This window comes from Callithrix jacchus, chromosome 12, assembly GCF_049354715.1.
Source record: "Callithrix jacchus isolate 240 chromosome 12, calJac240_pri, whole genome shotgun sequence".
Lineage (NCBI taxonomy): Eukaryota > Metazoa > Chordata > Mammalia > Primates > Cebidae > Callithrix > Callithrix jacchus.
This window is the reverse complement of record NC_133513.1, coordinates 13,294,893-13,308,522: the sequence shown is the minus strand read 5'-3', so window position 1 is coordinate 13,308,522 and position 13,630 is coordinate 13,294,893. Positions and strand designations below refer to the sequence as shown.

The following is a 13,630-nucleotide window of genomic DNA, read 5'->3' as shown; positions in this document are numbered from 1 at the left end:
TCTAGACCAGCCTGGTCAACATGGTGAAACCCTGTCTCTAAAAATACAAAAATTAGCTGAACATGGTGGCAAGCGCCTGTAATCCCAGCTACTCGGGAGGCTGAGGCAGAAGAATCGCTCGAACCTGGGAGGCGGAGGTTGCGGTGAGCAGAGATTTAGTCATTGCACTCCAGCCTAGGCAACAAGAGCAAAACTCTGTCTCAAAAAAAAAAAAAAAAAAAAAAAAAAAAAATGTTGGCAGACCAAGAATTCACATTTGCAACACACAGAATACACTGAATTGATTGTGTGACTTTCCTCTAGAGAAAATGTCAAAAGTTACAATTTGAGGGATTCTATGAATGTGAGATGAGGTCCAGTCTGCCTTCTCTTCTTCAGTCTGTGCCTCAATGATTGTCACTCCCCAAAACATATGCTGAGCTCACAGCTTCCAGGCACTGTCCCAAGCAACAGACACGGGGGAGTCTTTCACCTTACAGAATTCATTTTTGTCTTCTTTCTTTCTCTTTCTTTCTTTCTTTCTTTCTTTCTTTCTTTCTTTCTTTCTTTCTTTTTTTCTTTCTTTTCTTTCTTTCTTCTTTCTTTTCTTTTCTTTTTTTTTGATATAGGGTCTTACCCTGTTGCCCAAGCTGAAGTGCAGTGGTGCAATCATAGCTCACTGCAACCTTAAACTCCTGGGCTCAAGCAATCTTCCTGCCTCAGCCTCCTGAGTAACCGGGACTACAGTCACCTGCCACCATGCCTGGCTAATTTTGTAGTTTTTTTGTATAGACAGGGTCCTGCTATGTTCCCCAGGCTGGTGTGAATCCCTGGCTTCCAGCCATCCTCCTGCCTTGGATTCCCTAAGTGCTGGGATTCTAGGCATGAGTCACCACGTCCGGCTTTTCCTGCCTTTTTTTCTCCTCTTTCACAATCACATCCAAACCCGTTCTCTCTCCCTCACTTCCTCTTCTCTATTTACCCTACATTTATTTAATTTTTAATTTTTTTACTTTTAACGATTGCCTTTATTTATTTTTGAGAGAAGGGTCTTGCTATGTTGCCCAGGTTGGTCTTGAACTCCAGTGCTCAAGCGATACTCCCACCTCAGCCTCCCTAGTAGCCGGGCTACAGGCACATGCCACCAAATCAAGCTCTGATTTTTAACATTTTCCTTCCTTCCTTCCTTCCTTCCTTCCTTCCTTCCTTCCTTCCTTCTTTCTTTTCTTTTCTTTTCTTTTTTTTTTTTTTTTTTGAGACAGACTCTTGCTCTGTTGCTCAGGCTATAGTGCAGTGGCAAGATCTTGGCTCACTGCAACCTCCACCTCCCAAGTTCAAGCAATTCTCTGGCCTCAGCCTCCCAAGTAGCTGGGACTACAACCCAGTTTAATGATGCCCTCCAAAATTCATATGTTGAAGCCACCGTGCCCGGCTAATTTTGGTACTTTTAGTAGGGACAGGGTTTTACCATGTTGGCCAGGCTGGTCTCGAACTCCTGTCCCCAGATGATCTGCTGGCCTTGGTGATTACAGGCATAAGCCACCATGCATGGCCTTGATTTTTAACTTCTAATTTTGCTTGAAATAACTGCAGACTTTGAAAGAAGGTGCAAAAATAGTACAAAGAGTTATCACATACTCTTCACCCAAGCTTCCCAAAATATTGACGTGCACCTGCACCTGACCATAGTACAATGATCAAAACAAGGAAACAAGCATGGAGATTATGTGCTTACCTAATCTACAGATCTTATTCAAATGATCGCTGTTCGTCACCCTAAATTCCTTTCCCAGTCTGGCCTCCAATCCCAGATCTCTTCACATTGTGTTGAACTATCAAATGGCCTTAGTCTTCAAGCAAGACCAGTTATTTTGTAGGCTGTCCCTCAATTTATCAACCCAGTTTAATGATGCCCTCCAAAATTCATATGTTGAAGCCCTAATTTCCGGTACCTCAGAATGTGATTGCGTTTGAAGATACACCCGTAATCCCAGCACTTTAGGAGGCAGAAGTGGGAAGATCACTTAAGGTCACGAGTTCAAGACCAGCCTGTCCAACATGATGAAATCCCATCTCGACTAAAAATACAAGAATTAGTCTGGTGTGGTGGCCTGTAACCTCAGCTACTCGGGAGGCTGAGTCAGGAGAATCGCTTGAACCCAGGAGGGGAAGGTTGCAGTGAGCCAAGATCGTGCCACTGCACTATAGCCTGGGTGACAGAACAAGATTTCATCTCAAAAAAAAAAAGGAAATTTGGACACACAAAGAGGTACCAGGGGCCAGGCATGTTGCCTCACACCTGTAATCCCAGCCCTTTGGAAGGTCAAGGCAGGAGGATCACTTGAGCTCAGGAGCTCAAAACCAGCCTGGGCAATATAGCGAGCCCTTGTCTCTCTCTTCTTTTTTTAATTTAAAATATAAAGGAAAAAATGAGGCACCAGGGATGTTTTCACACCGAGGAAAGACCATGTGAAGACACAGCAAGAAGGCAGATGTGTGAAAGCAATCCAGCAGTCACCCAGCTATTAGACTTCTTGCCTCCAGAACTGTGACAAATAAATTTTTTTTCTTTCTTTTTTTTTTTTTTTTTGAGATGGGGAGTCTTGCTCTGTCACTGAAGCTAGGGTATAATGGTGGGATCTCAACTCACTGCAACCTACGCCTCCCAGGTTCAATCAATTCTCCTGCCTCAGCCTCCCGAGTAGCTAACATTACAGGTGTGTGCCACTACTTCCTGCTAATTTTTGTTTTTTTAATAGAGATGGAGTTTTGCCATGTTGGCCAGGCTGGTCTCGAACTCCTGACCTCGGGTGATCCACCCACTTGGCCAAAGTGCTGGGATTACAGGCATGAGCCACCGTGTCTGACGGAGCAAATAAATTTCCATCATCTAAGCCACCCTTGTGTGTGCTATTTTGTTATGGCAGCCCCAGCAAACTAATATATCCATTCTCTTCAGTTCTTGGGAATCTTCCCATTTCTATATTCTCTGACCCTTTTTATCTGCCCATTTGTTGATTTCTAGCCTTTTCCTTTCCCTAGTCTTGTTACTGGTCCCAAGTAAATTTCTGTTAGATTTCTCCCAGCTGGGCAAGCTTCCAGCTCACCAGAACATCTCCTTGTATTCCCTTTGTATCATTTTTCCATTGTTAAGGTAACAAGTTACCACAAATTTAATGGCTTAAAAGATCACAAATTTCTTGTCTTAGAGTTTGGGGGTTTTGAGTCTAAAATAGATGGCAGGGCCGCATTCCTCTTGGATATCCAAGGAGAGTCAATTTCCTTGCCTCTTCCAAGCTTCTAGATGTTCTCTGCACTTCTTGCCTCCCCATCCTACATCTTCAAAGTCAGCAGCATAGAATCTTCCCCTCTCTCTTTCTCTCTTTTTTTAGACAAGTTTTCACTCTGTCACCCAGGCAGGAACACACTGTAGTACAGTTATAGCTCACTGCAGCCTCAAATCCCCAGGCTCAAGTGATCCTCTCGCCTCAGCCTCGAGAGTAGCATGACCACAGGCAGGCACCACCATGCCTGGGTAATTTTAAATTTTTTGTAGAGACAGGGTCTTGCAGTGTCACCAGGGCTGTCTTGAATTCTTGGCCTCAAGCGATCCTCCCACCTTAGCCTCCCCACAGTGCTGAGATTACAGGTGTCAGCCATTTCGCCCAGCCACATAGCCTTTTCGGACCTTGTTGAGACTCCCTCTTAGAAGGACCCCTGTGATTACGTTAGGTGCACCTGGATGATCCAGGCATGGCTCCACATTTCACAATCCATATGTTGGCTGGGTTTGGTGGCTCACACCTATAACCACAGCACTTTGGGAAGCTGAGGCTGGAGGATGGGTTGTCAGGCCAGGAGTTCAAGACCAGTCTGGGCAAAATAGTGAGACTCCAGCTATGGTTTGGATTTGTGTCCCTGCCCAAATCTCATACCAAACTAATCCCCAGTTTTGGAGGAGAGACCTGCTGGGAGGTGATTGAAACATGGGGGCAGAGTTTCCCCTTGCTGTTCTTGTGATAGTGAGTGTGTTCTCATGAGATCTGGTTGGTTTAAAAGTGTATAGCACCTCCCCCTTCTCTCCCTTCCTCCTGCTCCGGCCATGTAAGATGTGCCTGCTTCCCTTTAACCTTCTGCCATGATTGTAAATTTCCTGAGGCCTCCCAGCCATGCCTCCTGTACAACCTGTGGAACTGTAAGTCAATTAAACCTCTTTTGTTTATAAATTATCCAGTCTCAGGTAGTTCTCTATAGCAATACAAGAATGGACTAATACAGCCTTCATCTCTATAAAATAAAAAATTGTTTGAATTACCTGGGCCTGGTGGTGCATACCTGTAATCCTTGCTATTCTAGAGGCCAAGGCAGGAGGATCATTTGAACCTGGGAGTTTGAGGCTGCAGTGAGCTATGATCACATCACTACACTCCAGCTTGGGCAACAGAGTAAGCTGCTAACTAAATGATAATAATAATAATCTTTATGTTAATTATATTTACAAAGTTCATTTTGCCATGTAAAATAATATATTCCCAAGAGATTCAGGTGTGGGCATCTTTGGGGGACCATTATTCAGCCTGCTGTCCCCCTCTTTAGCACATCTTCCTTCTCCATAGTCCTTCTGGTCTCACCTAACAGCAATTGATCATCTTAGCTGAAATCACACTATCTCTTTCTCAATGCACACAGCCCCAGGACTTTGTCCCAGCATTTATTCACTCATTCATTCAATTGTTAACTATTCATTGAGAAGCATTATGTGCCAGGCACTGAATTATCTGCTATGGAAAGACTTTGTATTTGCAATGCTTAAAAAAAAAATTCTTACCTGAGCATGGTGGCTCATGCCTGCAATCCCAGTTACTTGGGAGGCTGAGGTAGGAGAATTGCTTGAACTGGGACCTGGGAGGTGGAGGTTGTAGTGAGCCAAGATTATGCCATGCACTCCAGCCTGGGCTACGGAATGAGAGTCCATCTCTTAAAAAAAAAAAAAAAAAAAAAAGAAATCTAAGGCCACATGCAGTGGCTCACGCCTGAAATCCCAGCACTTCAGTAGGCTGAGGCAGGTGGATCACCTGAGGTCAGGGGTTTAAGACCAGTCTGGCCAACATGGCAAAACCCCATTTCTGCTAAAAAATACAAAAATTAGCTGGGTGTGGTGGTGGGTGCCTGTAATCCTAGCTACTCGGAAGGCTGAGGCAGGGAGAATTGCTTGAACCCGGGAGGCGGAGGTTAAAGTGAGCCGAGATCATGCCACTGCACTTCAGCCTGGGCAACAGAGTGAGACTCCATCTGAAAAAAAAAAAAATCTAAACCCTGTCTAAAATAAAGAAAGCACCTACGGTCTATGAAAAAAAAGGAAAATTTCCCTAATCAGTCATACACAATTACCTTAAATAAATTTGTTAGAAAACTAGAGCAAAATTGGGTTTCTAGGAAAAAATTCTTATGGTCTACAAAGAAAACCCCAAATTTCCCAAATTATTTCTACACAATTCCTTTAACTAAATTTGTTAGAAATAAAATAGAGCAACATTGGGTTTTCACAGAGGAGACTGGGAGCTGCAAAGTGGAGTAGGGGAGGGACTAGGATGCTAAGTTACCTTGGAATTTCAGATAAATGATGAATACGTTGTTAGTGTAAGTTTGCCCCATGCAATAATTGGGGACATACTTATATTAAAAACTTGTTCATTGTTTGCCTGAAATTCAAAGTTAACTGAGTACCCTGTATTTTAAAAATCTATTTTGCTGGCCAGCCACGGTGGCTGACACCTGTAATCCCGACACTTTGGGAGGCCAAGGTTGGGAGAATTGCTTTGAGCCCAGGAGTTTCAGACCAGCCTGGGCAACATGGTGAGACTCCATCTCTACCAAAAATACACACACACACACACACACACACACAAATTAGCTGGTGTGGTGGCACTCACCTGTAGACCCAGCTACTCGGGGACCTGAGTGGGAGGATGACTTCGGCCCAGAGGTCAGAAGTTTGAGGCTGCAATGAGCTATGTTTGTGCCACTGCAGCCAAGAATTTTGGGTTCTCAGGGGTAGGTTCAATTCCTGTGATTTTAGAAGTAAGAGGATTTTAACCTGTATAATTTACTCTATCAAAGTAACTCTTTGTCAGACATATTTCTTATGTTTGAGGTGAGTCTGGGTGACAGAGTGAGACCCTGTCTCAAAAGAAAAAAAAATTCTGACACCAATTGAAAACAAGTAAAAAATTTTAAAACTTAGGACAGGCATGGCGGCTCATGCCTGTTGGGAGGCCAAGGCGGGTGGATCACCTGAGGTTAGGAGTTTGAGACCAGCCTGGCCAACATGCTGAAACCTCGTCTCTGCTAAAAATACAAAATTAGCCGGGCGAGGTAGTACATGCCTGTAGTCCCAGCTACTTGGGAGACTGAGGCAGGAGAATTGCTTGAACCTGGGAAGCAGAGGTTGTAGTGAGCCGAGATCACACCATTGCACTCCAGCTTGGGCAACAGGAGCTAAACTGTCCCCGAAAAAAAAAAAAAAATTAAAAGACCATAAAGGGAAAAAAATATTCTGCTAAATCTGGCAATACCAAAGGGATGAAACTGTCATTTACTAGATGCCTTCTGCACACGTCACTTCTCCCAGAACCCAGAGAGGTGAAGGACTGGTAGCAATTAGAGGAAAATATCCTCTAATATCCATGGCATTCTTTATGGACCAGCTCAACAGATTTACTTAATGGGAACTGAAAGAAGGAAAAATGAAGACTAGAAGGCTCTGATGATTTCCAGTGCATTACTATCCACTTGTCTCTTCTTAGAAGCAATAGAAAAAATAATAATCAGATGCTAAAGACAATCTATTACTCAAGCAAATGCTAAAGGACTCCCATGGTCTTCAAACAAGAGGAGAAGCTCTAAGATAAATTAATTCATTACGTTGATGCTTCATCATCTGTGGAAGCTGTGACTCAGAGCCCTCCAGCAATAATGAAGCCGAACATTCATGTGCCGTTAATATCCCCAAACAGTGGGAGATGAATGGAGAACATAGGGCTGTGTACGAATGAAAAAGAGGAGTTTTGTTCAGCGCTCTTTCAGCAGGCAATAAGTACTGATGTGGGAAGTAGAACTGAGCTTCAATTTACAACTAAGGATCACATTAAAAATATATTAAGATGATGACAATGAAGCTTATTGTAGCTATTACTGTTTCATTTAAATGAATCCCAGTTTAATAAGAACCACCAAGGGGGCTGCCATGTCTAAAATCTAACTTCTCTTGCAAATTCTGAAATTTCTGCTGACAAACAAAAGACTACAAGGTGCAATTTTTTTTTTTTTTTTTAGACGGAGTCCCACTCTGTCACCCAGGCTGGAGTGCAGTGGCACGATCTATCTTGGCTCCACCACACAGGTTCAAGCGATTGTCTTGCCTCAGCCTCCTGAGTAGCTGAGATTACAGGCGTGCACTACCACACCTGGCTAATGTTTTTGTATTTTTGATAGAAATGGGGTTTCGCCATGTTGGCCAGACTGGTCTCGAACTCCTGACCCCAGGTGATCTGCTCGCCTCGGCCTCTCAAAATGCTGGGATTACGGGCGTGAGCCACCATGCCCAGGCAATGTGCAACGTTTTTAAAACCAAAAGGATTGTTTTCCAATGGAGCAGGTGAAGTAAGGCCAACCCCTCAAAAAATGTAGCACTGAGGTTCCTTCAACATCTGACTCTGAGACTTGTTCATATGTGTAGACTCAGAGCGGGAAACTGAAGCAACTGCCTTCCTCTTTGTTACCTGAAATGAGACTGGAGAGAGGCTGGCAAGGAAACGATATGTACTCCTCTCTTTTTCCTGATTTTCTTTTCTTTCCTTTTTATTTTTATTTATTTATTTCGAGTCAAAGTCTTGCTCTGTCACCCAGTCTGGAGTGCAGCGGTGCAATCCCAGCACTTTGGGAGGCTGACGTGGGCAGATCAGTTGAGGCTGGGAGTTTGAGATCAGCCTGGCCAATATGGTGAAACCTCATATGTGCTAAAAATACAAAAAAATTAGCCGAGGTGGCACATGACTGTAATCCCAGCTACGCGGGAAGCTGATGCATAAGAATTGCTTGAGCCTGGGAGGCAGAGATTGCAATGAGCCAAGATCCCAACACTGTACTCCAGAGTGAAACTACATCTCAAAAAAAAAAGAAAAGAAACATTTACAATTTATTTACTCTGAAATGTACAATCTATTCACTCTGAAGCCTGCTACTTACAGGCTTCATCTGAGAGAGAAAACTTAAATCTCTTCCACCTCTTACTGTAACCTAGATAATCCTTTCCTAACAATGACTCTTTCAACCAGTGTTGCCCATCAGAACATTTTTAAATCTACCTGTAACCTGGACCAAACCAATGTAAATCTGAAATGTATTTGATTGATGTTTCATGCCTCCCTAAAATGTATCAAATCAAGCTGCGCCCAGACCACTCTAGGTACATGTTCTCAGAATCTCCTGAGGGCTGTATCATGGGCCATGGTCACCCATATTTGGCTCAGAATAAATCTCTTCAAATACTTTACAGAGTTTGACTCTTTTTTGGGTGATGATTTTGGCTCAAAATGTGGCTACAGACTAATAAAAAATAGCTATGCTTTCCGCAAATTTTCTATACCATTTTTATTTTTCTTTTCTTTTTTGAGACAGAGTCTCACTCTGTTGCACAGGCTGGAGTGGAGTGGCACGATCTCGGCTCATTGCAACCTCTGCCTCCCAGGCTCAAGTGATCCTCCCGCCTCAGCCTCCAAAGTAGCTGGGACTACAGAGGATTGCCACCATGCCCAGGTAATTTTTGTATTTTCTGTAGACAGGGCTTCACCATGTTGCCCAGACTGGTCTTAAACTCCTGCACTCAAGCAGTCCGCCCTCTTCAGCCTCCTAAAGTGCTGGGATTACAGGCAAGAGTCACTGCGCCCAGCTACAATGGGGAAAGTTTAATATAGTTGATTCTCATTATCCAAGATAGTTCTGTTCTATAAAGTCACCAAGGACACTGAATTGGCGAATATGGAATCATTGCTCTAAAGGAAATGCAGAATTGGGTTTCCCTAAGCCTCTGGTCACAACATTTTTATAAAGCAGTCATTGCATAACCTGGTTTTATGTGAGTGTGTTGAAGAATGCCTTATCTAATACATACTCTTGATTCATTGACATCAAACTCACAACCAACAGCATTGTAACTCATGCCTGAACAAAGCTCATCTAACAAATGTACTTTCTCCACAAGGCACTTCACAGCCTTCTTGCACTCAGAGACACTGGATAGCACTTCAGGAGGACACTTGGGGGCCTTCTTTTTTCTTTTTTTGAGACAGAGTCTCGCTCTGTTCCCCACGCTGGAGTGCATTGGTGTGATCTTGGCTCACTGCAACCTCCACCTCCCAGATTCATTCAACTCTCCTGCTTCAGCTTCCAGAGCAGCTGGGATTACAGGCACCTGCCATCACACCCAGCTAATTTTTGTATTTTTTAGTAGAGATGGGGTTTCACCCATCAGGAGTCTCAAACTCCCGACCTCAAGTGATGACCTGCTTCGGCCTCCCGAAGTGCTGGGATTACAGACATGAGCGACTGCGGCTGGCTGGGGGCCATTTTAAGCAGCAAAATCACTAACAAAAAGCACAGAACTGTGAAAGATGTGATACTAAGTAAACTGCAGAAAAGACACTTGTTTGCAATCTGAAAGCTGAGACAAGAAGGCAGAGTATGTCCGGGCACGGTAGCTCACACTTGTAATCCTAGCATTTTGGGAGACTGAGGTGGGAGGATCACTTGAGGTCAGGAGTTTGAGACCAGCCTGGTCGACATGGTGAAACTCTGTCTCTAATAAAAATCAGAAACTAGCCAGGCACGGTGGCACATGTGTGTGGTCCCAGCTACTCAGGAAGCTTAGGTGAGAGAATTGCTTGAACCCTGGAGGCAGAGGTTGCAGTGAGCCGAGATTGCACCACTGCACTCCAGCCTGGGTGACAGAGCAAGACTCTGTGTCAAAAAAATTAAAAAGAAGGCAGAGTGTCACCTTGTTGGACCTCAGCTGGCAACGAGTGCATCATGTGACTTAAATTTTTTGCTGCTCTGTGCAGGTACATGTCTTCAGATAGTGGGAAAAGCACCAGAAGTATTGACTGGGGGTGTCCAAATGCATTTTAGCAAAGTAGATGGATTTATAAACATGGAACCCGTGAATAACAAGGATGCACTGTATGAAGAATTGTTCATAGGAGATTGGAATAACGAGGGTTTAGGTAGTAAGACGGGAACTCTAAAGAGCATACAGGCAGGTGCGGGGGCTCACATCTGTAATCCCAGTGCTTTGGGAGGCTGAGGCAGGTGATTAGCTAGAACTCAGGAGCTGGAAATCAGCCTGGGCAACACAGCAAAACTCCATTTCTAAAAAAAAAAAAAAAAAAAAAAAAAATTAGTTAGGCATGATGGCACGTGTCTGTAGTCCCAGCTACTTGGGAGGCTAAGGTGGGAGGATTGCTTGAGCCCAGGAGGCAGAGGTTGCAGTCAGCTGAGATTGCACCATTACACTGTAGCCTGGGCAACACAGTGAGACCCTGCCTCAAAAAAAAAAAAAAGTATACAAATAGTAGATATAAGGAACAGCCACTACCCATAGGACTGAGATATTACACTCAAGGAAACAATGACCCCTGGAGGGCTGAAATCCTGACCATGTGGAGAGGGTACAGCCCAGGGTCACTGAATAGCAAAGGCAGTTGCTGTGATGCCCTGCTGGCTGGAGGAACTTTCTGGAAATCTGCCCTCGGGGTAAACTTTTCGTGGCAAGATGTTTCACTGAAAGTACTCTGCTGCAAAACTGCCAGAGGGCAGTGCCAGGGGAAGCTGCCTGCCAATGTGTGGTGCAGGAGCTGGGCCCTAGAGAAGCCATCAGCAGGAACCAATAGGCGAAACCCTTTCCTCCTGCAGTGTCTCTCCAGCGCCCTCTACCTACAAAACTTAAAATAACATTGTACCTCCTGGCAAAGGAAAACTATTTCAAAGTCTCAGATCCAATTTTACCCAGAAGGCAAAAAGGATGGATTTGGAGCTGGAAGGGAATAGATTAAAAACTGGCATAGTACTGTTTGATGTTCTTTCTTTTTTTTTTTTTTTTTTGTAGAGATGGGGTCTTTCTGTGTTTCCCAGGCTGGCCTCAAATTCCTGGGTTCAAGTTATCATCCCACCTCAGCCTCCTAAGTAGCTGGTACTCTGGGCTCCTGGCATTGGGCCTGGCTGTTTAATGGTTTTTAAAAAATAATTCTACAAGTATGAAAAACAAAAAAGTGTAATTAAGAAAGTTAACATTTTGGCCAGGTGTGGTGGCTCCCACCTGTAATCTCAGCACTTTGGGAGGCCAAGGCAGATCACTTGGGGCCGGGAGTTCTAGACCAACCTGGCCAACATGGCAAACCCTGTCTATACTAAAAATACAAAATTAGCCAGGTGTGATGGTGAGTGCCTGTAATTTCAGCTACTTGGGAGGCTGAGGGAGAAGAATCCCTTGAGCCCGAGAGGCGGGAGGCTGCACTGAGCTGAGATTGTGCCACTACGACAACCTGGACAACAGAGCTAGACTCGGTCTCCAAAAAACAAAGAAAATGAACATCTCTAGAGTTAACCACTCTTTTCACTTTTTGTGAATTTTTATAATCTTTTCCATGTATGTAGTTTTTCATTATAAAATAAAATTAGGTTCATGTTATACATGCTGTGTTCTCAGCAGCCCTTCTGCGTTGGCAATGTCATCTTCCCATGTTAATAAGTGTGTACCTGCATCACTTTTTTTTTTTTTTTGTGAAGGAGTCTCTCTGTTGCCCAGGCTGGAGTGCAGTGGCGTGATCTCAGCTCACTGCAACCTCTGCCTCCCAGGTTCAAGTGATTCTCCTCCCTAAGCCTCCCAAGTAGCTGTGATTACAGGTGTCCACCACCATGCCTGGCTAATATTTCTGTACTTTTAGTAAAGAGGGGGTTTCACCATGTCAGCCAGGCTGGCCTGGAACTCCTGACCTCAAGTGATCTTCCCACACTGGCCTCCCAAAGTGCTAGGATTATAGGTGAGAGCCATTACACCTGCCACTTTTTTTTTAAGCTGGTATCTTAACCAGTTTTATGGAAGTACCACTATTGAGCCAATTCTCTGTTATTTTGTTGGATATACAGTTTGTTTTCAATTTTGTTTCATTATAAGCTAGTGCAGGCAGTCTTATACTTAAATCTTTAACATAGTTATGTCTTTAGTTTACACTTTGGGAGTAGAATTTTAAGTACAAAACATAGGTATATTTTAAATGTTTTTGTTACTGAATGCCCAATTCCATCCATCCATCCAGTTCAACACAATTGAAATATGTCAAACGTTTTTTAACAATCTGAAAATCTACCAGTAATCCGTGAGAATACTTCTTTCCTCTACACTAACACTGGGTGTAATTTTATTTATTTATTTATAGACAGCGTCTCACTCTGTCACCCAGGCTGCAGTGCATTGTCGCTATCTCCACTCACTGCAACCTCTGCCTCCTGGGTTCAAGCAATTCTCCTGCTTCAGCCTCCCAAGTAGCTGGGACTACAGGCGTGTGCCACTACACCCAGCTAATTTTTGTATTTTTAGTAGAGACAGGGTTTCAGGATGTTGGCCAGACTGGTCTTGACCTCCTGACCTCAGGTGATCTGCCTGCCCTGACCTCCCAAAGTGCTGGGATTACAGGCGTGAACCGCCATGCCTGGCCGAATGTTATAAATTAAAAAAAAAAAAACTTTGCTAATTATAGGCAAAAATGCTATCTCATCCATTTCTGCATTTCTTTGGTTACTAGTAATGTTGAACTTTTTGTCATGTTGAGTATTTGCACGTTTTTCCTTTTTATATTGTCTGTAAATGCCTTTGCTCATTTGTCTTCTGGGCACACAGTTTTAGAGAAGCCTGGGCACTTTCATGAAATGTAAATAAATCTGAAACAAATTACACATAAATTATAGTTTAAAATGCCAATAAAAATTCTTATTTTCAGCCAGGTGTGGTGGCTTAAGCCTGTAATCCCAGCACTTTGGGAGGCCAAGGTGGGCAGACGCTTGAGTTCAGGAGTTTGAGACCAGCCTGGGCAACATGGTAAAACCCTATCTCTACCAAAAACACAAAAATTAGCCAGGAGTGGTGGTGTCCTAGCTACTGTGAAGGCTGAGGTGGAAAGATGGCTTGAGCCCAGGAGACAGAGGTTGCAGTTAGCTGAGATCATGCCACTGCACTCCAGCCTGGGAGACAGGAGTAAAAGCCTATCTCAAAAACAAAAACAAAAAAACAAAGGTTCTTTGAGTACCAGAAAAATTATCATTGGGAATGTTTTCCTCAAGGTCTTGAAAATTAATAATAAGTCAACAAATCATTGATGGTAGTGGCTGGCTTTGCTTTCAACTATTTCTAGCTAATTACCACTGAACGAACATTTTCTAAAACATTTCCAGTGTTTCAGAACAGAGATTTCAAATCGATAGCCAAGGGACAGATTCATTCATAATTTACTCTCTATTTTTTTAATCTGGCTTTATTTTCCTTATGGTATTTACAAGTAATTAATATACATTATATAGCTAATTAATTATCTCTCTATTA

At 43.5% G+C, this 13,630-nt stretch overlaps 1 protein-coding gene across 15 annotated transcripts in view; it reads left to right on the top strand.

Annotated features, from left to right (window-relative positions):
• PDXDC1 (pyridoxal dependent decarboxylase domain containing 1) overlaps positions 1-13,630 on the top strand; it is a 97,700-nt gene that overhangs the window by 1,159 nt on the left and 82,911 nt on the right. For 8 of the 15 annotated variants that reach the window (XM_054242585.2, XM_078344657.1, XM_054242583.2 and 5 more), the window contains exon 2: positions 8,659-8,796. The exons of the other annotated variants lie outside the window; for them this stretch is intronic. The gene's annotated coding sequence lies outside the window, so the exon portion shown is untranslated. The remainder of the gene's footprint in view (positions 1-8,658; positions 8,797-13,630) is intronic. 15 annotated transcript variants of the gene reach the window in all.